Genomic DNA, 27324 nt, shown 5'->3' with positions numbered 1-27324 from the left:
AATGCCTGGCTATTTTTTTTGTTGTTGCAGTTAGGCTGGGGCTGGATTCGAACCCACCACCCTTGGTATATGGGGCCAGCATCCTACTCACTGGGCCACAGGTACCACCCTGGAGTTTACTTTGTAATTGTTATGTTTCTAATTTTTTAATTGAAAGTGAAATAAGAATCTCTATTTCTTTTCTTTTGTGGAATATTATCTTTATTAACAAATGTTTTCTTTGTTATCACAGTGAAAAAGTATTCCATTCTTACTCAAGTAATGTGTAAAAATATTAATATTAAAGAAAGCCTGCTAGAGTGTTCTACCCCAACAGATATTCAATGGTCTTATAATGTACAAAATAGTTTGACTATAGATAGTAACTTTTACATGGAGATACTATATTCTAGTCTGTGCTAAATTTTAATAAGCAAATGCAATCACTGAAAACTACAGAAAAAAATTACTATTTGAAACATTCTAGGGTAGTATTTTTTAATTATAAGAAGGCCCTTTAAATAATTTGAGAATAGTTCACAATATGCTAGGGAAAAAAAAGCTTGCATTTAACACACACTGTATGTAATATCTGTTTCGGTAGACCTGAAGCTTGGTCACATGTGTTTTTTGTGGTTTACACTTTATGTACTAACTAACCCATAGTTGCAAACACATGCTGACCAATTTGATGATGTCGTAATGAAAATTTTGTCAGGAATTTTCTCCAACATTTCCCACTGAGATCAAATCAATGTTGGACTTTCTCCCATACAGTGTCTTCCATTCATCCTTTAATGTTCAATGGTGCTTTTCATTTTATTTAATTAGTCCTACTGAGGGCCATATTTACTGTGCCACCTGAGAGAGGTATGATGAGACAGGCTTTTGCAGTCATTCTTGGCTCAGAATCCTCCTTTTAACATTAGGAACATATGGGCGCTGTTGGCTGCTTATGATCACACCCATCTGCTCAGATAGTGAGAAATCTACAGGGAAGTGAGTTTCCTCCTCGCCTTAGGGTTTTAGGATCATAATGTGAGAGGTGTATATGAACAAGCTGTAGGACCTTTGATGACACCTATGTTTAACCTGAATCAAAATAGGGCCCTAACCTCCTCTTCACCTGCTGCTCTTCAGCACGTGCCAGAATACACTGGGAAAGGAAGCAAAATTATGAGTGCTTTTGGCTGCCAGGGACAATACTGCTATAGCTGCCTTGGAAACTTAGTTACATCCTGAAGCTGCCTGCAGGTGAAAATAAACACCTGATGTGGAAAACCTGAAACCACGCCAAAGATCCGCTACGAACATTGTCATACTAAAAGGGCATATCTCTTCTGCAGAAATAGAAATGTGTGGTTCATGGTTCTCCATCCTTGCCAGGAAATTGTCATAAAAAAGGTAGTAAAGAGACAATGATATATTGTCTTCTAAAATAATCAACAGTATACCACGCCCCCAAACAGTGGAAAAAAGAAAGCCAAAGAATTGGTATATTTCCCATACATTCATTGAACAATTAAATAGGCAAACACACTTAGCCAGAAAGTTATATGAATTAGACACTATGCTAGACACAAAGCATGCATGACTGTGCAATGGGCTGTCCTTTAAGCCAGCCAGAAGGCCGTCATGTCCTGCCAGCCCTTACAATTTCACACACTATCCAACATTCAAGGAAATTTTCAACTCTTTTCATATCCACTCACCAATTCTGTTAACATTGACTTTCTACTATGAATTCAGTACTAAACACAGATCTCTACATATGTACAATGTCATTTAATCTTCATAGCACTATTTTGAATGATGGCATCTGTCTTACTCAAAACTCATGGCTATACTCATCCATCTTTGATGCATGCCCCCATCCCCTACAGATTTTCCATTTGTACTGATACACATATTTGCCCAGCAGAATAGCAGGCAGAGACATAAGCTTAACAGTGACTGGTCAGACATGGAGACCCTCAAATCCAGTGTCAGCAGGACCAAAATGCATATAGTCATGATCTATCAAAATTCTTTTAAGGTACATAAAATTATCCCATACAGTCTATACCAGGTGTCCTCAAACTACAGCTTACAGCCCACTAAGGACATTTATTCAGTCCACCGGGTGTTTTTGCTGCCGCTGCCTGTCCAGCTTAGCAGCCAACTCATCCCAGGGCCTGCAGTTCAGCCCTCCAGCGATCTGAGGGACAGTGAACTGGCCCCTTGTTTAAAAAGTTTGATGACCCCTGGTGTATACAGAGGTCAGATAAACCACTGTGGTGGGTGCTGGGGAGGTAAGGGAACAAAGTCAGCTTGTGGCAAGTGAACAACCAACCTAATTTGAAAATAATGGAACTGTCTCAATATGGTATTTTTATAATTTTACATTATATCTTGATGAGAAAAAAAAGTCCTTGGGTTGTTATAGAACAAAAGAAACAATTTAGGTAACAATGTGTGTACAATGACAGTTCTACAATATTTCCAAGATTCTTATTTTTTTATTCCAGCATGTATTATATTATGACATTACTAAGGATGAAGGATACTGGATTATGAATGATGGAGTTGATAAGGGTTATCTCCCAACTCTCCCCAAAAAATGCACATATGCAATCCATCAAATGTCCTGATAACTATTTTATTCTAGACCAAGAGCTTTCTCATAGGAGAAAAAAAAAAAGCAAGTAAGATATTTTAGTAATCCAGATGAGAATGGAGGCCTAAAGCTGCTAACAGTAGAGGCAGAAAGGATTTGACTTACAGTAAGAGATACTCGTAGAGGTAAAATCATTAAGACACAGTAACTGATTGTGGAAGGAAGAAAAAGAAAAGGATTCATATGTTTGGGCAACTGGATAAATGTTGGTGGCATTAATTGAGCTACAGATTTGCTGAGGGAAAGTAGATACAAGAAAAATATAAATATTAAGTTCTATGTGAGGCTCTTAAATTCAAGGTACTACGAAACATTCACATGAAAGTCTACTGGCAGGACCAATGAGCCAAACTGGGGTGATATTCATTGAAATACTGCTTTGTTCTGAAAGAGATAAAAGCATTCCCCTGCCAGAAATTGGCCTGGGTCCCATTTGTCTTTAAAAACACAGCCTAGCAGTAGCACATGTGGCTTCCTAATTTGCCAGCTGACAAACCAGTACTCCTAATTAGACAGTTTTAAAGAGAGCTGCTAAACCTTACTTATTTAAGTTCCATGAGTAAAGACAATTTCTATTTGCAGCAATAACTTTCTGACTTCCCTGACAATGGTCACTGTAATAAGAACCACAAACATGAGAGCATTCCTCATTATTTGCACACAAATACTGTCAAGTGATGGTAGAAAGAAATTTTTTAAGAAAAAAAATATATAGTCATGGCTTAGAAAGATAAAAGGCAAAACGATTCCGAGGATTTGTGGGAACCGATTACAGAGTAAGACAGGTTATAAGTAATACAAGCCCATGCCGGCAGAATGGGGACTGAAGACTCCATTCTTGGCAAGGGAAAACACTCTGAGAGAAAGGGAAAAATTAAAAAGTAAGCTGAGTGAGTCAGAACAAAGGAAAGTCAGCTACTTTACCTTTAAACCAGATGCTGCTAATTTCTTATCTGAGCAGTTTCCTGCTTTTTCTAGAACTCTGGCCTGTTGGGCATACAGCTTACAAACATCCCTGCTGGGTCTGTGAACACAATGAAGAAAAAATTGGCCACAGAAGATGCTATGGCAAGTCCAGGCAAGATACATTAACTAGGCTGTTTCCTGCCCAATAAATATTCAAAGCAAACACCCATTGTGGACATTTGTATTTGGCTGGGGCAGAGATCAAGGGAACAGCTTGAGCCCTGAAATATAGGTAGGAGGGCTAATATCCCTTATCACAGAGGATGACCCTCTGTGGTGGTGGTGAGAGGAAAATTTCTCTCTCCCATTAATTCTTCAGAGGAGATTGATACCAGTGTCATTTTGCTCTACAGTGAACTAGTGGACTTTAATACCTCCCTAGGAATTTGTGTGTGTGACCACAGACAGGAGCCTGCCCCCACACAAGGCTCAGGTTCCAGATTTCTCAAGACTGCTCAGACCCTTAAAACTAATGATTATAGAAACAATAGGAGTTGATATGCTCACTCAAAGAAACTGCTAGCATCTTTGTATCCTTCCTCAGCTTACTCTCGGGGCTAATGAACAAATAGCCTTCAATAAAACCTGAGTGGAACTGACACTCAGGGCCATGCGCTGGAACCCCACAAAAGGGCAGTGGTCCAATGGGTTTCCACCTTTGAAAATTCTACTCTGTGTTCTGGTCTCTCTTTCTCGTCATTTCTAACTTTACATTTCTTCAGTGGGTCACCGCCAGATCCACACATTTAACAGACCCTGGCAAGCCACATATTTTTCTTCTTCCTTTTTTTTTTTTTTTTTTTTTTGGAGACAGAGTCTGACTCCATCAGCCTGGGTAGAGTGCCGTGGTATCCTATATCATAGCAACCTCAAACTCCTGGGTTCAAGCAATCCACTTGCCTCAGCATCCTGAGTAGCAAGGACTACAGGTGCCTACCACAATGACCAGCTAATTTTTCTATTTTTTTTAGTAGAGATGGGGTCTCAGTCTCGCTCAGGCTGGTCTAAAACTGAGCTTGAGTGATCCACCCACCTCAGCCTCCCAGAGTGCTGGGATTACAGGCTTGAGCCACCACACCCAGCCACAAGTTTTTATTATGGAATCTAGGATACCCTTTGTTTAATGCCTAATCACCAACTAAAAATAGTCTTCCTACTCTGGGAAGCTAAAAAGGCAAGTGATGATTCTATATCCAACAGAGGTAGTAGAAGGAGCCTGTGACTCTTTTTTTTTTTTTTTTCATTTTTTATTTAGCCTGCGACTCTTAAAGCACTAGTATATTTGATGTCAAAATGACAAGTTCTATTTTATCAGTATAATCAAGGATTTAAGAAAGAGGCAGTAGTCAACAGTGGTAAGCACTACAGTTCTGTCCATTAAAATCTTCCACTTAGACTTGAAAACTTTTCATGACCTTAACAAAAGCATCATGAGGACTGAATTAGCTTACAGTACAAAGGAAGAAATAGAGGCAGCTCTTTCCTTTATCTTCTTGTATCAAACTGCTGGAGCTGCCATAACAAAATAACACACAGGGTGGCTTAAATCATATAAATGTATTTCTCATCATCTGGAGGCGAGGAGTCTGAGACCAAGGTGTCCATCAGTACATTTGGTTTCTCCCGAGGCTGCCCCCTGGGCTAGCAGATGGCCACATTCCCTGCGTGTTCTCATATGGCCTTCCTTTGTTTTGTAAGCACATTTCCCTGGTATCTTCCTCTTCTATAAAGACATCTGTCCTATGGTGTGAGGGCCCACCTGTATGCCCTCCTTTAAGCTTAATTATCTTCTTAAAGGCTCTATTTCCAAACATAGTCACACTGGGGATTAGGCTTTCAACATAAATTGGGGTGGGGGCAGAATTGAGGTCATAATGCTTTCCTTCCGTTCCCTTCCCCTCCTGAAAAATTCAATCTCAACACCTTTTGTAGAGGTCAAGTGAGCTAGACATCAGCCTGAGGCTTGTAGGAGAGATTGCAGCATCCTAGTGCAGTGTGAGAATGGTGAGAATGACAGGGAGAGACACAGAATGCTGCAGACTGTCAAGCCAGGAAGGTGAGAGAGGATGTCCCTGGTGGCAGGGACAGGGGACAATGGCTGATTATGGGTTTAGGGGACCCCAGCAAACAGAAGAGGTGTTCAGTCCAGCTGGGAAGCCTGGCTTGGGATGCCAGCATACAGACAGAATAAGGACAGCATCCATGCAGGAGGGGTAACAGCAGACAACACAGAATATTGGGGGTTGGGTGGATTGAGAGGTGGACCCTGGGTTGGAAAGAATCCCTTGCATGGGATCTTAGAGCCCTTCCAGGATGAGAAGGGCAGGGTAGTGTCAGCTTGGCACGGGTTTATCAGAGCTGTTAAGGAGCTGTCTTTGCCCATTTTGTGCTGCTATAACTGAATACCTCAAACTGGCTAATTTATAAACCATAGAAGTTTATTTGTCCCATGGTTATAGAGGCTGGACAGTCCAAGAGCCTGGCCCAGCAGGCACGGGGAGGCAGAAGGCTGAAGGGCATCAGAGGGTGAGAACGAAAGGGTGTAGGCCCAACTCATCATTTTTATCAGAAACCCATTCTTGCTGTGACTAACCCACTCCCATAGTAACAGCAGTAATCCATTCATAAGAGGCCTCATGATCTAATCACCTGGTAAAGATCCCATCTCTCAACACAATTGCATTGGGGATTATATTTCTAACACATCATCTTTGGGGGATACATTTAAACCATAGCAGGATGATATCCATGTGGGAAGAGGGCGGTGACACGAATAAGAGACTGGTTATGGTTAGGAAAATTTAAATCAAATCAGTAAAAATGTTCAGAATAGTAGGAGCCTGTTTCTCACTGTTGAGAGAAGGAAGTTGCAAATCTGGAAAGAGAGAAAATGAGAATGAACTCTGTGGTGTTGAATTGGAATTGAAAATTTCAGTGTGAATTCATGGTTTCATATATATAGACAAAGTTAGAAATATAGATAAAATGGGTGTGTGTGTGAGAATTTGCATATATCTCCTGGTCTTGTCCATTGAGAGAAATGGGAAGCCGTGCTATATGAACAGCCATGAACACAACCAGCCCTTGTTTACTAAATAACATTCAACTTTACAAAGAACCAAGACTTCCAGGAGAAATGTTTGATTCCTAATCTGGGGTAGGAAGAGAAAAAGGTGAATCCTAATCTTACTTATGCCACAAAGTAAGCATCAAAGAATGAAGAAGACATCTCAAAAGGACCAAGAAGTCAGCTTGAAGGAGCTGTCACTGGCGAAATCTTTGCCAAATTAAGTATAAAAATAAATAGTGGTAGACAGAAAAGGATTTCAATTTATTTAATAAAATAGAAAACAAGAGTTTATACAGAAAGAAATAAGGAAATATATAATTTGAAAATTTGATGAGGAAGGGGATATTTATAGAAACTCAAATTATTACCCCATGAAATATTCATTAATTCCAAAGGGATTTAGAGTAATTTACAGTGAAGAAGGATGGAAGGTATAGCACCTTAAATCAATGTGAATATTACCAATAATGTCACAAATTAATGCCATGAGCCATAGTTAGGAAGGAATGAGCAGAACACAATATGACACCTGTGATTGTCCTGCCTATCACCTAACACGTGCAACTTGAATCTACTCACCAGAAAATGTCAAGCAACCCACACTGAGAGACATTTTCTAGTTTCAGAGGTGCCAAATGTAAGAAAAGTCCAGGAAAGACTAAAGATTGGTTCCAGATTTAAAGAGATACATAACTAAATGCAATGTGTGATTCTAATCTGGATCCTTTTGCAAAAAAGAACATTTGTGGGTGGCTTGGCACCTATAGCTCAACCGGCTAAGGCGCCAGCCACATACACCTAAGGTGGCGGGTTCGGATCCCCAGCCTGGACCCGCCAAAACAACAATGACGGCTGCAACCAAAAAATAGCCGGGCGTTGTGGCGGGCGCCTGTGGTCCCAGCTACTTGGGAGGCGGAGGCAGGAGACTCGCTTGAGCCCAGGAGGTGGAGGTTGCTGTGAGCTGTAATGCCATGGCACTCGACCCAGGGGGACAGCTTGAGGCTCTGTCTCAAAAAAAAAAAAAAAAAAAAAAAAAAAAGAACATTTGTGGGTGAAATTTAAAGGATCCTGAGCATTAGAAGTTAGTGATGCTTCAGTGCTAATTCCCTTATTTGGATGGGGGCATAGGGCCTTGTAGGGGAATGTCTTTGCTGGGGGAAAAACACCCTAAAATATTCAGACTTGATGAGGCAACGGGCTGGCAATTAAAAATATTAAATAGTTGGTGGAACTACTTTTTTACTCTGTTCACAAAAGTTTTAATAAGTGTGAGGTTGTTAATAAATTGAAGGAAGAAATATAAGAAATATAAAATCTACAGTTATAGAAATCGGCTGAGTGTGAAGAAAGACAGGCAGGAATTTACTGAGGAAGGACAGGAGGAAACTTTCAGGGATGACAGAACATTTTACATGTTGAATGGAATGGTGGTGACCTGGGTTATGCATATTAGTGCAAACCCCTCAAACAATACAGAAAAAAATCTGTACATCTTGCTGCAATTTAGCTTCATAAAGGAAAATACACAAAAAAAACGAGGGCGGTGAGCTCAGGCCAGTCATTCAAACTGCTTGGTTTAGAAGAGAAATAAAGCAAAGCTACAGCAGGGAATCCAGAGCTGAAGAAAAGATTTTTCCTTTCATTTATTTCTCTTTTGTTTTGTCTGTCAACGCAGCTTTGGAACTTGTAACTGTATCTGATAAATTATCTGAGCACACGGAAGGAAAAAGCCGGCAGAGAGAGGCTGGAAGCAGAGGAGAGAGAAAAGATCAGAGACAGAAAGAGGGCAGATGGCAGAGCAGAGGCCTGGAGGAGACGGGAACAGGATCTGGTGGGAAGCACCCCTCACTTCTGCGGCCGAATGAGAGTGGCTTTAGGACACGGGGGGTCTAGGTGGCTGAGCATCTTCTCACTGGGTAATCCTCTTTCTGGGTTTTAAATAGCTGAGGGGGCTTTAAAGGGTGATGGGAGCTTAAGATTGGAATCCAGAGACCAGAATAAGGATCTGACTAGATATTCTAACTATATAATGAGAACATTGTGGCTTTCCTCACTAATCCGGACTTCAACTAGGAGAAAAGATAATTTCCTTAAATCTGCCCTTAGTCTGATTATGCAGCCTCAATCATCTTAATTCTTTAAATCAACCTTACAGAATAGCAATTTGCTCAAATAAAAAGGATCCAAATGAAATAAGGCCGTAGGCCTGAAAGGAATACATCACGTCCTCCCCCACTCAGCAACCTGCCTAGCTGTGTGTGATTTATCTCTGAGTGAGCGGGATGATAATATACATTGCGTTCTCTTAGCCCAATTGGGTGAGGAGACTTAGACCACGTAGAAAATCCTCCTGAATGAAATAAGGGAGATGACTCTGATCATTGTTTATAAAATGCTTATACAAACTGCTGATCTTCCTAGGCCAAAAAAATATATGTATAAGTAATAATAATGCATGGCTAAGGGGAGAAAGAAAACGGAAAAGCAATGTGAGGGGACTTTTACAGGGGCGCAGGGTGGAGGGTCCTGCGTTAAATACACTGGCCAGGGAGAACATCACCAAGCAAAACAGTTGGGGAATATTCAGATGGACTGAGGAAACCAGCCCTGCAACTATCTGTGGGAGAATTTTACAATCAGAGGGAAGAGCAGGCCCAAGGGCTCTGAGGCAGAGATCTGTGTGCCTGTGTCTGACAAGCTAGGGAAACATTTTGCTTTCAAAACATTTTTTGTAACAAAGTTACCAGGATGCTGTATGTTACATACATTTTTGTATTAACATATGTACCAGTTTAATTAGGATTCCAAGTTCAGAACTACTTCTTAAACAGGGAGTCTAAATTTCAACAGAGAAAATGGGATTTTTCCAAGGCAATGCCAAAGATGTAGCTGGGCAGCCTCAGGTCTCAGCCCTCCTCTGAATATCTCCCACCTCCTCAGAGGGTGTGATGTCCTCATTGCTCCACTGACACTCAGCTCCAAGCCACTAGGTTGTTTCACAGAAGCAGCTCCTATCCCGTAAGAGCTTATGGTACCAGTTGGATAACTTGTGTATTCTACTGTGCCTCAAATTTAGAATAGCCTATGCACCCACCAGAGAGATTTATAACAATTTTAAACAAAATGATCACTTCCTTTCTGAAATTAAAGAACAATGATATTTCCCTCATTGTGTTTTCCCAAGAGAGAAAAATAAAAACTGGTGAGTATATTTAATTCATTATTATTATGAAGCAAATAATAAGAAAGGGGTGCTTTGTTTCCAAGGTGTATTAGAGCATCTATTCAACGATATCCGTGGAAAAGATGCCAATTAAAGTTGCATTACGTGCTAATTTAAGTAATAAGAATTGAGTCCTTTGCTTTAGGTACAAATTTCCCCCTAGGTGCAATTTATGAAATTGTTTTATTTGCAGGTTTTTACATTTTTTGTTGCATGATTCACTTGAGTTGGAGAATATCAGGCAATCACTTTTTAACTCGGAAACCAAACATTCTTGTTCCAATCTGAAAACACATGGAATTGAGAAAAACAGGTTTTCTTCCAATAACACTGGATCCAGAATCTCATAATGATATTCATCCTACAACCTTCAAACCATATGTGGCTCAGAGAACATTTCATGCTGCTTTCTGCTAAGTCACATTATGGAGTCAGACAGCTTCCTTTGGATTGTGATATAACAGTTGACCTGGAAAATGGAAGATTTAAAACAGTCATCTCAACAGACACAGATGGACTCATACTAAAGCAAGTGGGAGGAATTCATGAAGCCAGCTGTCTAGAAATGAATGACTGACTCTCCTTGACTGATCTCTCCTTCACCCTAAGATAATACTCCTCTAATCTTTATTTAGCTGTTTTGATAAACTTGCTTTTAAATTTTATCATAAAAATACTGTATGAAATTGCATATTACAATAATCAGGCTGAATTCATCAGTGGTTTCTCAGGGAAGAATCTCATGAAGAATTCTCAGGGAAGAAAGATCTTCAGATACTTAGGAGAGGCAATGCATTATAATAAACAGAAGACAGGATGTAGAGCCAGTCAGTTGAGATTCCATCTCAACTTTGCTACTTGCAGGATCTATAATCTCATGTTACTCATTTTTCTTCTAGAAGTCCAATGTAAACAGTACAGGGATGCTACAAAGAGCCAGTGATGTCATGTGTGCCAAATAATTAATACATTGGAGATCGCCAATAGCTGGAAGTTTTTATTTATTTATAATATGCCTCATTCTTCTTGGTATCACTTCATTGTTATGCCACAGATACACGATGAATGAAAGATTAACTGTGATTTTTAGTAAGTTCCAATTCATCAACTAGAATAAATGATTGCATATTGAAAAAATTAAATAAGCAAATATACAAATTAAAAATAGATGTCTTAACTTGGTACACTTACAAAAATACTGACAGAACTGAATCTTCCCAGGTATAATATTACTGTTTGTTGTAATACTCTCAATGCAATTCCAATTCTATTTAAATGAGTGAAAATTATAGAATGTAATCCTCTGTTGATTTTTCATTGGCTTCTATTTTGTTTAAGAAGAAGTATCATGGAACCCAAGCTTTTTAAAGTAAGAGAGAGGCCTTAACGATCTCTAAATAACCCCTTCATTTTATAGGTGACAGTTAAGGCCTAGGGAGGCAAAGTAACTTGAACATGATCATAACAACAGAGCCAAGATTAGAAATCAGGTCACAGGAATCTCAATGCAATTTTCTTTATTCTATATCATTCTGCATAAATCAAACCTAAGCTGTAGTTATATGCTTTGGTGTTTTAAAAGAGAATTCTGTGGTGAATTCTTACAAACAAAAGACATCTTGGATCAATATAACTCAAGGACAGACAGGAATCATACCTGATTCAGTCAACATTTTAAAGGGAATTAATAAATTTAACATGGCCTTTCTTCAGCCCCTTGGCACAGAATCTATGAATTATTCTAACATAAATATTGGGATCTTAACAAAATTATCGGTATTAAACACATGTTGCTCATTCTAAGGTAATGGCAAATGGTTCTCTTCAAAGAGATATAAAACCTATTCTTCAAAGTGAGTTTTCCTTTTTGAGGTTGTATGGCAATATTCAAATACATGCTTCTCCTTCAAAGACAGAGTGTTTAGCCTCAGAACACTCACCAAATGGTTGATCTTTGGAGGGTACTTAATTGATTTGTGCCTAAGTTTGTACCTCTGTCTCTATTGCAATACTAATAGTAGTTATACAGTTATTATAGAAATTATATGAACTAGCACATATAAAGTACTTAAAATGAGGTGGTGCCCATACCTTAGGGGGAAAGGCACCAGCCACATACACCCAGGCTGGTGGGTTTGAACCCAGCCCGGGCCTGCTGGACAATGATGACAACAGCAACAACAACAACAACAAAAAGCCAGATGCTGTGGCAGGCTCCTGTGATCCCAGCTGCTTGGAAGGCTAAGGGAAGAGAATCACTTAAGCCCAAGAGTTTGAGGTTGCTGTGAACTGTGACACCATGGCACTCTACCAAGGGCAACATAACAAGACTCTGTCTCAATAACATAAATAAATAAATAAAAATAAAAAATAAATTTTAAAAAAGCATTTAAAATGATAGTACAAAAATGAGAACTTAAAAACAGTAACTGCTGCTATTATTGTTCCTATTATCATAAATTTCATGACCACACATTATGAAACCAGGTAATAGTCACATACAGTAATATTGGATTCCATTCTCTTTCCTCCTGATACTTCATGATGATGGTTCTCTTATGTTAGGTCCCTCTATCATTTGATTAAATGGTACAATGCAATTTTTTAATCTTTGCCAACATCTATGCTTTTAGCTACTGGCCTTCAATGCTTCAAAAGACAATGAGATATAATAAATATCGACACTTTCTTCAGGGGAATCCTACTGATATTTGAAAGTCCTCTTATTCTTCTCCTCAAGCTTTCTAAATCTGATAAGTTCCTCTTTATTTGGAAATCAAGGCAGACATAAAAAAGGAAATCTTGCTAGAGATCTGAATAAAATCATGAATAAATTTAATATACAATGTTTCTGGTTGGCTGTAGGAATACGATTTCACTCGCTTTAAATGACTGCATGCAATTCCTGGTTTGTTATAAGAAAAGGAATAAACCAGGGAGAACTTTTCTGCATTTTCCATAGTCTTATAAATAGACTTCTATAAGTATAATTGAATTAATGGATAAAAGAAATCAAGAAAGATGAAAGATGATAAACTTACATTGTTAGTCAAATATTTGCAACTATAGCATTTCTTCAGTATAGGTTTCCTTTTTTTTTCTTATGCATCTTCATTGGCATAGTCTGAATGGATAAGACTTACAATGTTACCTCTAAATGGACAATTATTGGGTATTTGTCATTCACATGCCAGTGGTTGATTACCCTGGAGGCTATACTAAAGAAAGTTCACCTTTCAATGTATCAACAACAGGCTCAGAACACTGAACAAACAATTCATTATCCAACATAGAATTTTCCTTCTCCTGATCAAACATATTCTAAAAAGATAACTCTTTCTACAAAAAAATCCAAGGTCATAATCATACTTTCATCAAGAAACATGGTCATAGAATATATACCACCCAGCATTTTTAATTTTGTGTACTCCTTTTATACCCAATTCTACAGTTACTCTAAAAGCTGGAAGTAGAGATAGCTGTTTGACAGGTATTGCCTAAATTAGATTGCTAGACAAATGTTATATATATATATATAACTTATATATATATATATGACTAATACTATTCATATATATATATGACTAATACTAGAAAACCTCAGAGCAAATATTAATTTGAATATAAATTAGATTTTAGTGTGTATATAAATTAAATTTGATCCTAGAAACTCTGACAAAACCCAAATTTACAAATATTTTCAGGTGTTAAAGGTGTAATAAAAGCTATTTTAAAAAACACACCTATAAAGATTAAATAAAACTTGCTTTAAAAATCATGTCTATAAGGCCAGGGGTAGTGGCTCATGCCTGTAATCTTATCACCCTGGGAGGCCAAGGCAGGTAGATTGCTTAAGCTCACAAGTTCAAGAGCAGCCTGAGCAAGAGTGAGACCCCCAACTTTATTGAAAATAGAAAAACTAGTCAGGCATTGTGGTGTGTGCCTATAGTCATAGGTGTTTGGGAGGCTGAGGCAAGAGGATTGCTTGAGTCCAGGAGTTTGAGGTTGCTGTAAGTTCGTGCCACAGCAGTCTACCCAGTGCATCAGAATAAGACTCTGTCTCAAAAAATTAAACAAACAAAGAAATAAATAATATCTATAAAGTAATACTGATTTCTATCCCTACCCCCAAGATATAGAAAAATAAATTATAAACTCTTTCTGAAAAAAAAATCATAGAATTTTCACTAACTCAAACCAAAAAACAAACGAACAAAGTCTCTTGAAATATCATTAAAAATGCTTAAAATCTACTGCCAAAAAAATTTTTCTCTAATAAACTCAAAAAATGTCATCATTTTACATGTACCTTAAGGAATCTGTCTTTTTTTGTTTGTTTGATTTTTGGATTTTTTTTTTTAATTTTTTAATTTTTTTTTATTAAGTGATAGCTGTGTATATTAATGCAATCATGGAGTACAGTGTGGTGTTTTCATATACAATTTGAAATATTTTCATCAAACTGGTTAACATAGCCTTTATGTCATTTTCTTAGTTATTGTGTTAAGACATTTATATTCTACTTTTAGAAAGATTCACTTGTACCCTTATAAGATAAACCATAGAAGTGCTCCCTCCACCCATCCACACCCCCCCAGACAATCTCTTAATAAAATTGGACTGTAATGTCCCAGAGTCTAAAATCCTGAGAACCAGGAGCTCCAATGTTCAAGGGCAAAAGAACATGGGTACCATAGCTCAAGGAAAGAGAAAGTGAATTCACCCTTCTTTTGCCTTTTTATTCTGTTAGGGCCCTTGAATTGGATGATGCCTACCCATGTTAATGAGAGCAGCACTTCCTTTCTCAGTCTACTGGTTAAAATGCTAATATCTTCTGGAAACACCCTCACACACCCAGAAATAATCTTTTACCAGCTGTCTGCCTATCCCTGAGACAAGATAAATCCACACATAAAATTAATCATCACACCTTTTAAGGGAAGGTCAAATGCTAACTTGAAGACAAGAACAGCTAAATCAAGGAGGAGCCAGCTAGGATACATTATTCACCCTGAGTATTTGGCTCCCCCTATCTCACAGGCTGTTTGAAGTTTAATAACAATTTAATGGTTGATAGTACCAATTCAGAAACTATTGTCATACTTAGCTACCACATCGGAACAATCCTCTAAGAATCACAGATTAAAGACAGTTCAGTATCAGAGGATAAGGCATCTGAAGAACCAACATTGTTTGCCAATTATGTAACAGGAGGAAGAAGTCATTTTATTGTACCCATAAGAGAGTCCTCACAATGGAAACAAGTACAGTTCTCAGAAAATCAGAAACAAAGCAAACGTAATCGGAGTTTGATATGTCACTGCCAAATAAACTTCTAAATAAAACTAATCCTTGAACCAGTAGTATGTCTTAATTCTCCAAACACTATTTGTCATGAAGGGGAGAAGAGATGTATTTATCCTAAATAAGAGAGAGACAAATACATGGTACCTTTTTAAAGAGGTCAGTAAAAGGCACAGATTAAGTAAACACATCAAAATGTTTCATGATGAGTTGAACAATGTACATTTCATGGTCTTTAATAATTATATTAAATTAGAAGGAAATTTTTCTATTGACAACGCGTAACATATGTGAGATATAAGGCTCCTCTGATGGCAAACTGGAAACACAGAAATCTTTCCACTAGCTGTGGGTATTGCTCTCTGTTCCCAAACACTCAGTTCAGAAAAACTGCTAGCTGATGTGCACCTGGGAAATTGAGTGTGCACCCAATTCAACCTCTCTGGACAGAATAAAGCACTGAGAATGATAAGAAAGCTATGTGAATTTGTAAGAGATACACGTATGCTGTTGGAGTCTAATAGAAATATTTTAACCACTGGCCTGAATCCAATCTGCACAGTAATTTAATAGACTATCAACCACAAATGCAATCCATAAGGAAAGTGAATGGGTTCCAAATGCAATAGGTAATTTTCTTGGAATGGGATTGGTAGAATCAAACTAATCTATGTGAAAAGGAAGCTGCCTGCCAATATCCTATGGTCAAAATCTTCAATAAGGAAGTGTAACCAATCATATCCACATAATATATTGCTTTGTAAAAAAAAAAAAAAAAATCTGATCAACACCATTGGACCTAACAAATCTGGATAAAAAAAATTTAGTGACCAAGAATTTATTTTTATAGACTATTTTATCTTATTAAATATATAGAAATTCCATTGGAACAGAACTTGATGCCAGTATTTTCTAAGCAACATGCAAATATACATGTCTAAAAAAAGATCTTTTTTCTTTCAAAGGAACTTATTGTGACTTGTATCATTTAGACATTATTTTAAATTCCACTTTGGGAATTATTTTTAGATTCACTTAAGGAACTATGCAAAGAGATTAATCCCAATTTTGTCATTGTAATTCAGAGAATGTGAATTAGTCTGTACTAAATATAAATATTTAGATAGGTATAAAATATTTTATAAGAGAAAAGTATAGAAAAACTTCTGCAGAAGAAAGATTCAAGTTTTTCTTCATGGAAAGATTTGAAGACCACACTAACTGCCTTATTTAGATGATTGGGAATTATCTAAAGAGACAAATTAATAAGATGCTCTAAATGTACTTTCTAGCAGAGGATTAGATTTTTTTGGACATGTATGTACTGTGTCATACAGAGACTATGACAAGAAATATTACTCACCAGTTTCACTGGTTTCATGTAGTATTCTCTGCCGATCATATATGGTATTGTATGTATAAATCCTCACTAATGCTCTTTCCCTCCTTGGATGCTCAGATTTTTCTTATTAATGTAAAATAGAATTTCAGCCAGAATTTTCCCCACCTTTGGCAAGGGAAAAATTAAAAAGTAAGCTGAGTGAGTCAGAACAAAGGAAAGTCAGCTAGTTTACTTTTAAACCAGCCACTGCTAAATTACTTATCTGAGCAAGCTTCCTGCTTTTCTTAGAGCTCTAGCCCATTGAGGATACAGCTTACTAACACCCCTGTTGGGTCTGTGAACACTCTGAAGGACTAATGTCCACAGAAGATGCTGTAGCAAGTCCTGGCAACATACATTAACTAGGCTGTTTCCTGCCCAGTAAACAGTTAAAACAAATACCCATTGTGGAGATTTGTATTTGGCTGGTACAGAGATCAAGGAAATGGCTTGAGCCCTGAAATATAGGTAGGAGGGCTAATATCCCTTATCACAGGGGAAGACCCTCTGTGGTGGTGATGAGAGGAAAATTCCTCTCTGCCACCGATTCTTCAGAGGAGATTGATGCCAGTGGCATTTTACTCCATAGTGAAGTAGTGGAGTTTAATACTTCCTTAGGAATTTGTGTGTGTGACCACAGACAGGAGGCTTCCCTCACACAAGGCTCAGTTTCCAGATTTCTCAGACTGCTCAGAACCTTAAAACTAATGATTATAGAAACAATAGGAGCTGATATGATCACTCAGAGAAATTTCTGGCATCTTTATTCCCTTCTTCAGCTAAAAAGTTGAGTGGAACTGACACTAGGGACCACTGTCCCAACCCCACAAGTGGGCAGTCCCCTCGGTTCCCACCTTTGAAAACTATTTTCTGTGTGTCTGTGTTTTTTTGTTTCTCATCATCATGGCCACATCCACAGGTCTTAATGGACCCTGCCCCTGGGGCAGGACCCCAGCAAGAATAACCAAGAGATTTTGTTAGGAAAGAAAGTTAATTGTGTCATTAAAGACTAAATTGCTAACAGGAACAAATAAATTTGAAGATAACTCAAGAAATCCAATACCATATTTTGTTTACTTATTCAAGCAACGAACAGTTGTTGATAACTTATGTCTCAATGTTCTAAGCATTGACATTCAGAGGTTAATAAAAGAGACAATGCCCACCCGCTTCAAATTCAAACTCATATAGTTTGAATTCTTACATGGAAGACTGAAATTAAACTAAGTTACACAAATAAATATGCAATTACATATTCTGATAAGCCCCATGATAGAAAAGTAAAGTGCTTTGATACAGAAAGGGGGAAAATCACATTCAGTTTTAAAATGAAACATTTAATCTAAGTTATGCAAAAATTTTAGGATTTGCCAGTAGATGTCCACTTTAGCACAGAAAGGAAAATGTAGAAAGGTCTGCATGGTGAAAAGGATACTGACACTCTCAAGGAATGGAACAGTGGGAAATTAGGCAAGAGCTTCATCTGTGATGGAGAGTGGGAGATGTGCAGATGGGAAATAAGTGAGGGTCAAGTCATGCAGGGATTTGCTAAAAAAAAAAAATACTACAGACAAATTCCTATAAAAAAAAAACTATAGGCAAATTAAATTTAGCAGAACTCAGTTAAGCAAAGGACAACTGATGAATTAGGCAACTCTTCGAACCAAAAGAGATTTTGAGAACTCAGTCCAACAACATGTGCAGCAATTTTTTATAGGTCAGACATGGAAGCAAAATAGAGAAACTACTTGATTGGCAATAGCTAGGCATCTGCCTTATTTGGGTATGGTATGATGAGGCATTTGCTCATTTTGGTTGAATAACTGGCTGCCTGTGATTGAAGTTCAGCTGCTTGTGATTGACTGAAGCTCTTGCTGCGCATAATACTCCTAATTTAGGTTTTGGCTTATTTACATACTATGTTAGGTTGCACTTTGCTATATAGGGACTCAAGGTATAGAGGCAGCCTCAGGCTAAGCTTAAGTTTTTTTTTAACAGTATGCTAATAATATTGGCTCTTTTTCCTAAATGCAATGAGAGATCAATGAAGGATTTTGAGCAAAGGAAGAACATAGCCAACTAAATTCACAAAAAGTTCATTCCAGTCCTAGGAGGTAGAAATGAGGGTGGGGATGGTGGCATAGAATGTGGGGATAGGTTTTTGAGAACCAAGAGTGGTCAGGATACTATGGTAGCAGCCCACCTCTGACATAACCGCAAGAAGTGGAACTCCCAAGGTGACCATAGTGATGAAAGAAAGCAAATGGCTCTAAATATCATGTGTGGCATTACAGTATCAAATCAATGCCAGAAAATAAACACTTTTTGCTCCTCGACTCAAGATAAAACTTTGACAATAATTCTACAAAAAAAAAATAATAATAATTTGAATGAAGCCTTTTGTAGTAATCCTGATAGAAAACAGCATAATACAGCAGAGCTTATAGAACTAATCACATGTTTACCTACCATGAGAGCATGCTAATCCCTAGGATACCCTCTGATGAATACCAATTCATGTCAAAAGCTTCTATTGTCATTAGTATCCCACTAGGTAAGATTAAGATTAGAATTTATTGTTGTCTGGTTCCTATAATATGAAGGCTTAAAGGAATAGTAACAAAGAGAATATACTTAGTTGGATAAAAGGTAAAACAAATCTAAATATTCAGTCACAAGTAAATACACATAAATATGACAAAGGAAATCATTAAATAGGATATCGAATGTGTTCTGAAGTACTTGTTCTCGAATATGACTAGAGATTTGGATGCATAAAACTGAAAACAGTTGCGTGCAAATGCCCCATCAATAAAAGTTAAAAAGGTTTGAGTGATGTTAAACACAGTCCTTGGGGGTAAGCTAATTAGTAAACGGGAGAGTCTTAAAACTCTCAGCGCCATCTTTGAACTAAGAAGACACCTACTAATGAAGTCCCCAGTGGGCTAGATCTGGTAGTATGTGTATTTTCTCTATCTGAATTTCAACTATGTTAATGCACTAAAAGCAATATGAGATGTTACTCCATAAAGAAAAAGAAGGGTGAAAATGTTCACAGCACCAAGAGCTAAAAGCATTTCATATTTAATTTCTTGGTTATATCTATGCATACTGAGCAATCAGATGCAACTGAAATACCTGATAACCAAAGGACAGAGAAAGGTAAAATTTTGAGATATTATTATAATCTAGATAGTATTTGGTTAGATTTATAATGAGTGGTAGAAGCCGGGAATACATGTGAAAGGGATATGAGAAACAAAATCCACCTTACAAAGATAAAAGAGGTAAATGCTGCTTTTTAAAGGAGCTTTTGCAGACTAAAATATACTTTTATTTCAAATTAAATGTTTAAAGCAGCATAACAGGAGGAGATTTTTAATGTGGAAATCTGTATGGTTTACTTAATTGTCTTAATCTGGACAAGAGTAAAAGGACAGTCCCAGTTGCTGGGTAATACTTACTACTTATTACCAACTATGATTTATTATACTTCATAGAAAAGTCACCTGCTATGAGAGCTGTGTTTTCTAATAAGCAGCCCACTGTGATGTGCTGCTGAGCAATTGTTGTTTTTTTTTTTTTTTTTCTCTCTCTCTCTCTCTTTCAGCAGGAGACACTGAAAGGTTTCAGGGATCAGAAAACTTTGCAAACATCATCAGCCTGGACTGACTTTCAAACAGATTCACAACACACAGGAGCAACGCCAGAGAGGGAGCTTAATATGCAGCCATTTTCCTCCTCTGAAAACCCAAGAAATGTTTACCTATAGTTTGAACAAATAAACATAGATGAACAAGGCAGAAGCATGATTTAGAAAACACTTCCTTATTATACCACACGTGTCTCATGAGTCAGGGAACAGCAATCAGTAGACATGTGTGCTGGGTGCTTGGTACACCCTCATCTTACATGTTCTACTTGCTTCTATGCTCACCATTTTGTCTTTACTTCACAATGGATCTTTATAGATCTATTGTTACTTCCTTTGTGAACTACCTTAACACCAAATTGACTACGGGCATTCGATATCTTGGTTTTTTTTTTATTGTTGTTGTTATTGCAGATTTTAACATCCCCAATGTTGCTTATCAATAGATAGACAGGTTGTAATAAGATTCAGGAACAACAGAAAGGTCTCTCACTAACTAATATTTTTCTAGATAATTATAACTTAAGCCCATAATTCTACCTGAAAATCACCAATTCGATAGTAATCTAGGTCTTAATGTCTCCCATCTTTTAAAATGAAAATATCTCTAGGATCTTACACTAGACTATTCATCATTGACATTTGAATTAAAATTAGATTGTCAGCTCCTAACACGTTGCCATTTATACTGAGGGACTAACGTATCATGAAGGGACTAGGAGGGGCGATATACATTTATGCAAAGCCACAGAACATAAAGCTGATACAGAAACTTCAGTAAACAAGGATCTTATAGCATGAGAACACACAGACTCTGAAGTTGGAAAATGATGGTGGGGCAGGGGAACAGTAAACTCTATATGCTTTGCAATTTTGCCTCCCCCCAGTCCTGGGTCCCACTATATTTATTATTAAAATACTACTATGAAACCATCATATAGTCACTTACACATTCATACAAGTAATAAAACAGAACTATAGTCTAGAAAGAAAGAGGGAAGAGGAGGGAGGTCAGGAGGAGGGAGGGTATTTGGTGTAAACTCACCTAAGGTGCATAATACAATGGTACAGTTTAAAACTATTAAGAATAGAGTATAAATGTCTTATCACAACAAATAAGGAAGCAAGGCAATGGTTATGTTAATCGATTCCATTAATCATTCCCCGCTGTTTATCAATTCAGCACATTGTACCCCATAAAAGCATTAATGTATACAGTCATGATTTAATAAAGAAAAAAACATTTTTTTAAAAAACTTTCTTTTAACTTGTCTTGTTCTTTTCCATTGTGACAGGTATTTCTTAAGGTTATAAGTTGATTCAAACTGCAACTCTCTGATATTTTATCAGTGCTTAGAGACTGTTTAATCTTGGCATAAAGTACAAACATTGATTAAAAAAACAGTAGAATCATAGAGGCAAAAGAAGTTTTCAAATGACACAGTTTTTCAGAATTGGCAAACTGAAGAGCAATGTTGACTCATGGTTCTAACGGTGAGGGGGTAAAAGAAAATAAATAAACGGGAGACAAGGGAAATAGATGATGGAGTTATATTCATCAGGAAGCGAAATAGTCAAAATAGTGTTTCATCCTCAGATAAGAAATGACACTTCCTCTAGTAAGGGCAGAGTTTAACGTTCTGGGAGGATACTAATACTAAGACACTAGAAAAATACAGAAACTAAAGTGACAACAGTACTGGATTTGAGACAGAAAGGAATTTTCTTGTTTCTCAAGTAAGAGAAAATAAAGCTTTAAGGTGTTCTTAACAAAAGATGATGGGAACAAAAAATATGATAGGAATAAAGCCTTTAGATGTGTCTTTAATCCTTTTTATAAAAAAGTAAAAAATTTTAATTTATGTTGCCCTCAAACAATTGTAGTTTTCATGTTTGATCATTTGATTTTGTTTTCTTCACATTTCTTCTGAACCACTTGCAACAATTAATTTCAGACAAGGAAGGGCAAGACTTCTGTTACTCTTACAGGGTTGACTGACCCTGTCTTATTTCATGAGAAAATTAACAAAAGTGTCATTTTGTTTTGGAGAGGGTTGATTTTAATGGGAAAAAAAAAAAACTATGAATGAAATAGGCTTTGTTCTGGAAGATACTAAATTATAATAACAAAATATGAAAATAAAGTTTGTTAGAAAAGTTTGGGAGTTAGTTAGCAATTATTCGCACACCTTGCTCCAGGTGAGGAAATCTTACTGTACAAACCACATAATCACAGTTCGGTATTACTCTATCATGATATATTTTAAGAAATAAATAGTATCTTCTAAATGTATCCTTGTTTTGCTTACTATTTCTCTAGCCCAAGCCACTCTACACTGTTTTTTTTTTCATTAATAATTCATTATCTATTCTTTTTCTTTCAAAATATGTTAGAGCCACATGATACTTTGATGAAGTTACCATAATAATTGAAAAAAGCAAGTAAAGTTTTAGCAAGGGAAAAAAAAAAGGATTCATTAATGATTAGCACAGCAAGCTTGGCCCCGTCCTAATGACTGCAGGCTCTGTGAAAAGCAGAGTCTGGGGTTTATATACAATTTTGAGGAGTATCAGCCACTTCGCAGAAGTGTCCCAAGGTCTTAATTAACTCTGATCTCAAAACAATCCACCTACAAGATCTTGATAGCAAACTATTGCAAAGTCTTAACCAGCCTCATTCCCATATAGCCCAAGTCAGCCTGATCCAAAATAATCCAAAATAGCCTAAACTTGTCTGCCATCAGCCCTGTTCATATCTATTTAACTGCCTAACATCTAGGCTGATTTTTCATTTCTCTTCTTTTGCCTTTTAAACTTTGTGTCATTCTTCTGAATGCCAGAGAACTGGCAAATACCAGTTTCCCCCCCGCCCCCTGGCTCCCTGCTTAGACTTTAAATCTAAACCTCTTCTTGTTCAAGAAATATCACTCTTCTCACAGTCACCCAATACATTCTTTCCACTGGTAAATATTTCCAGGTCAACAGTGAATGAAAAACTGATTATTCTTTGCCACCATTTCTAGCCAATACACAGTGTTCTGCCACATGTCCTAGTTCTTACTTGTCACTTCCCTTCTGTCCTTATCCGTCATGCTTTTTGAGTGTATTTGTTACTTCTGGCCTCTTCTTGTTTCTAACCTTACCAGTTTCCTTTCACGTCTTCTTTCAAATATTCCCCAAGGACCACTGGTTTCCTCACAAGTGTCTCTCCTAGAAGAAGGCCTCCACCCCTTTCCTCTCTCCAAGTCTACATGCCCAGGCCATTCTCTCTTCTTACATTTACTGGAATATTACCTTTTGCTTCCTCTCAAGTAAATGTTACCTTGACCTTTGAAGAGGAGTGGAAGGAATATGGGGAAGTGGGCTGTCAAGGTTAAATATCACCTTAGGATAATTCAGGGAAGCATTTTAGAAAAATAGGAAAAAAGGCTACAAGAGGAAGAAAATGTAGTTGTTAGATAGCATCAGGCTTTTTTCCTAAGCATTAAACAGAAGCCAATCTCCTGGTCCAGACTGATAAGGGCCTGCTAACCATGAAGTGGTTTCAACCAATCCATGAAGCATGCACAGAAAGGGTTTTCACGTCCTTGCTTCACCTTTTTTTTTTTTTTTTTTTGACTTAAGAGGGTCAACCCCGTTTGGGTGCTCAATTGCACAGGCTCATGTTTCCCCTTTCATAAATATTCATGACTCCTCCTATAGTTTGTTAAATATGTCTATTTGGCCATCCAGCTTAGTACCTATTTCTATTCCCATTATCCCCGCCTGAAAACACGTGTTGCTGGCTGGGGCTGGCTTTCTAGTCTGCCACAACAGACACCTACTGACCACAATGGTTTGTGAGGAATAAACCTTTCCTTTCTAAATTATGAACCTTGCTATTTCTTTAGTAAACAAAGTACTTGCATACCGGCTGGTTTGAGACTTTTCTGATCTCTGACATTATGAACATGGTCTCTAGACAGTAAGGGCTCATTCTCCGTGAAGCAATTAGAAGCAAGACAGAGTGGCACTTTCATTCACACTGGAGACTTTTGCTGTGATTTGACCCTGCTCTTCCGTAAGAATAATTAACAACTGGCTCTAGGACAACCTCAACCCAGGTATCTAGGACCACAATGAGAAATCCTCATGGTCTGGCCTCTGTCTATCACACCCAATGAACTCACAAGCCTGCTTTGATCCTTTCCAGTAAAGCACCCAATCCATAAGACCCTGCTGCAGGGGTTAAGGGGAGGGAGGCAGGCTGCATTTGGATTTCCTTTTTTCCCTAATTCTGAGTGAAGTGTAAACCGGCTTCTTGTTTTGTTTTAAGAGTTTAAATGTCAAGAGTGTTTAATTTGATCTGCTTTACATATGTTAAGAAGGAAATTAGAAACTCTATTAAGGGCTGAGTGCCAAGAGTTTTCATTAGTGACTTGAGTCTATCTTGTATCATTTTTAAAATGTTTGTAAGTTATTTTGGAAATTTGTATTAATGTGATAAAGACAAAAATGATCAAACTGTGGGATCCACAGCCTAAGGTATTACTTTCTTTGGTCTTGGTCTTCTGAGCACCTGTGAGCCAGGAGGCCATTCATTATGTGCTAAGTGAGGGATAACAGGCTTGGAAAAGACAAGAAAAATGAGTGTTTAAATTGGTTCAAGTACAACAATGGATGAGGATATGAAAAAGAGATTCTTCCTGGTAGCTGAAGGAGGTGAGTGGGTAAAATGATCAGTATTGGAGGAGGAGAGTTACAGTAAAGAGGAAGCTGTGAAGGACAGGAATACTGTATTGGGGATTTTTATAACATGGGAAAAAAAGAAAAGATAAGCAAAGAGAAGAGTTGAGATTTGGGCAGGTTCAGTGAAAAATGGTACTTAAAGGAAGTATTTAGTTGTCCTCTATTAATACAATATAATACCCTATACTAAAACTCGAATCCCTCCAAAACATAGCATTTCTCTTCAATTTCTTTAGCATAAAGACATCTTTTTTTTAAATGCTACAACATGTTGTGACTGTTCTTAAAGTCAAGAGAAAAAAACTGCTTCATTTTATTAGAGTAACATTTCAGAGATTTATAGAATTTTAGCCATAGGTGATTTCTAGCTCTACCTCTGATGAGCCAAGACTGCCCCTTTCATCATGACATCAGGTTACTGAATTTGACAGACAAACCAGAGCAGATACAAGTGCTAATTGGACTGTCCTTATACTACCACAACTACCACACAAGGTAGGAGGCAAATTGTAAGAATTACTCTGAGACTAGAATGCCTGATCTGTAAATGGATACATCAAATGGCAGAGAGAGCTTTAGAACTATGTGAGATTGCCAGACCTTGAAACCCTAAAAAATTCCCTCATGAGGTTACAGAATGAACATTAGCATTTAAGCCACATCCACAGACACGTAATTTATTGAAACATCTGAGTCTTTCTTAGAAGAGGAGAGGTCTGTGGCAGGCACAATTGAATAGTTTCAGGGCCCTTTCTCGGACCCACCAGCTAAGATCTGATTCACTGGTGCTTGGAGACTTCAGAGAGCTAAAAAAAAAAAAAAAAAAATCCTCCCCTTAAGAAAATTAGAGAAATTTTCATAAGTTAAAGTCCAGGGCTGGGAAAAGAGAATGTGCTGCTGAAATATGACCACAGTGGCAATTCTTGGAGACAGAATTAACAGAGATTGAGAAGGATATGACACTCTGGAGGAATTGAACCTGTAGACTTTTATTTCCATAATCAAATGCCTGGTGGCCCTAAAAAGAAGGCAGAGCAAGGCAGGGACTTGATGGGATCAATTTATAAATATGTGTCAGAGAAAGGGGAGAATTCTTTTCCATAGAGTTTGGATTCACAGGTCTTTGATAGTAGATCACACCTTCGTGATACAGCATAGTTTGGAGAGAAAAAAATAGCTGGCTTATGTCAGCATAATCGAAATTTAAAGCCAAAGGTTGATGAGCAAACTTAAACTTCATACATAATCCTTCCCCCCCCCAAAAAAAAACTGTATCTTCAGTATTAGTGAATATAAATAAATACAAGGAAAAGAAGATGAATGAGGCAGCCCTCAGGGACAGAAGCAAATAGTAGACTTTAAGCCAGAGGTGCCAGGTAGATGTGTAGGGCTAAGGAAGCTCATATAGGAAAGAAAGCATACACCAAGAAAAAAGTCCCTAAATATATATATATGTGTGTGTGTGTGTGTGTGTGTGTGTGTGTGTCCTCACAGGCATGAATAGAAACATTCCTCCACTTTCTATAAAAAGACAGTCAGAACAGGCCTGGTGACAATTTATGGATTATATCTCCTAATTTACCTTTTGCTCATCAGAGTTGGTCCTCAACTGCTTCTCTCTGGCCACTTAGCACTAATCTCCTGGAACATATCAGAACCCAGGACAGATACTCTAACAGACCTAAGTCATCAAAGGATTTTGAGGTGTAGCAATACTCTGTATATTTTAGTGATAGTTAAGCCAAGCATTTGTTGGCACATTGTACTTTAGAAGAAAAATAGTCTATGAAAACACCATTTCTCCTTTCTGGTTGCATAGAAATTTCTTTGTTGAGCCCAGTCAGCTTGAATCAGAAAGAATAAGATCAAGAGCTACACAAAGGCACAAAGCTCAACTCAGTAGAAAGAGCAGAGCATCAAAAGACCACGATTTAAATGGAAAGGGATAGTGGGTGTCAACGTATATGTTACAGTTCTTTTTGAGAAAAGGGTAAATTACAACACAGTCAAAAACTTTATTAAAATGTAAGTCTTACATCCTTTCTCTCACCCTAACACCTTAGAAAATATCTTTAGTTTCTTACTGAGCTATTCAGCAATACCCCTTTGTCAAGATCAGTTTATCTGTGGGAAAGATAAAGAGAGGGAGGTAACAGGAAAGGATATGGCAGTACGTGGAGAATGTACTGGGAAATGGGCAGGAAGGAGTAACCGGAAGATATTCCTGGAGGAGCTAGTTATATGTTGAGGAAATTCACCATGAGCTGATATGGGGGGGGGGGTATTTTTCATTTTAGCTTTATTTTTATTTGCTTGGGAATTAGAAAGAAAATCAATAGGATAAGAAGTTTTTACAGTTTTCATG

Source organism: Otolemur garnettii, unplaced genomic scaffold (assembly GCF_000181295.1).
Source record: "Otolemur garnettii isolate 467f Iridium unplaced genomic scaffold, OtoGar3 scaffold00002, whole genome shotgun sequence".
Classification (NCBI taxonomy): domain Eukaryota; kingdom Metazoa; phylum Chordata; class Mammalia; order Primates; family Galagidae; genus Otolemur; species Otolemur garnettii.
Note: the sequence above shows the minus strand (reverse complement) of the source record.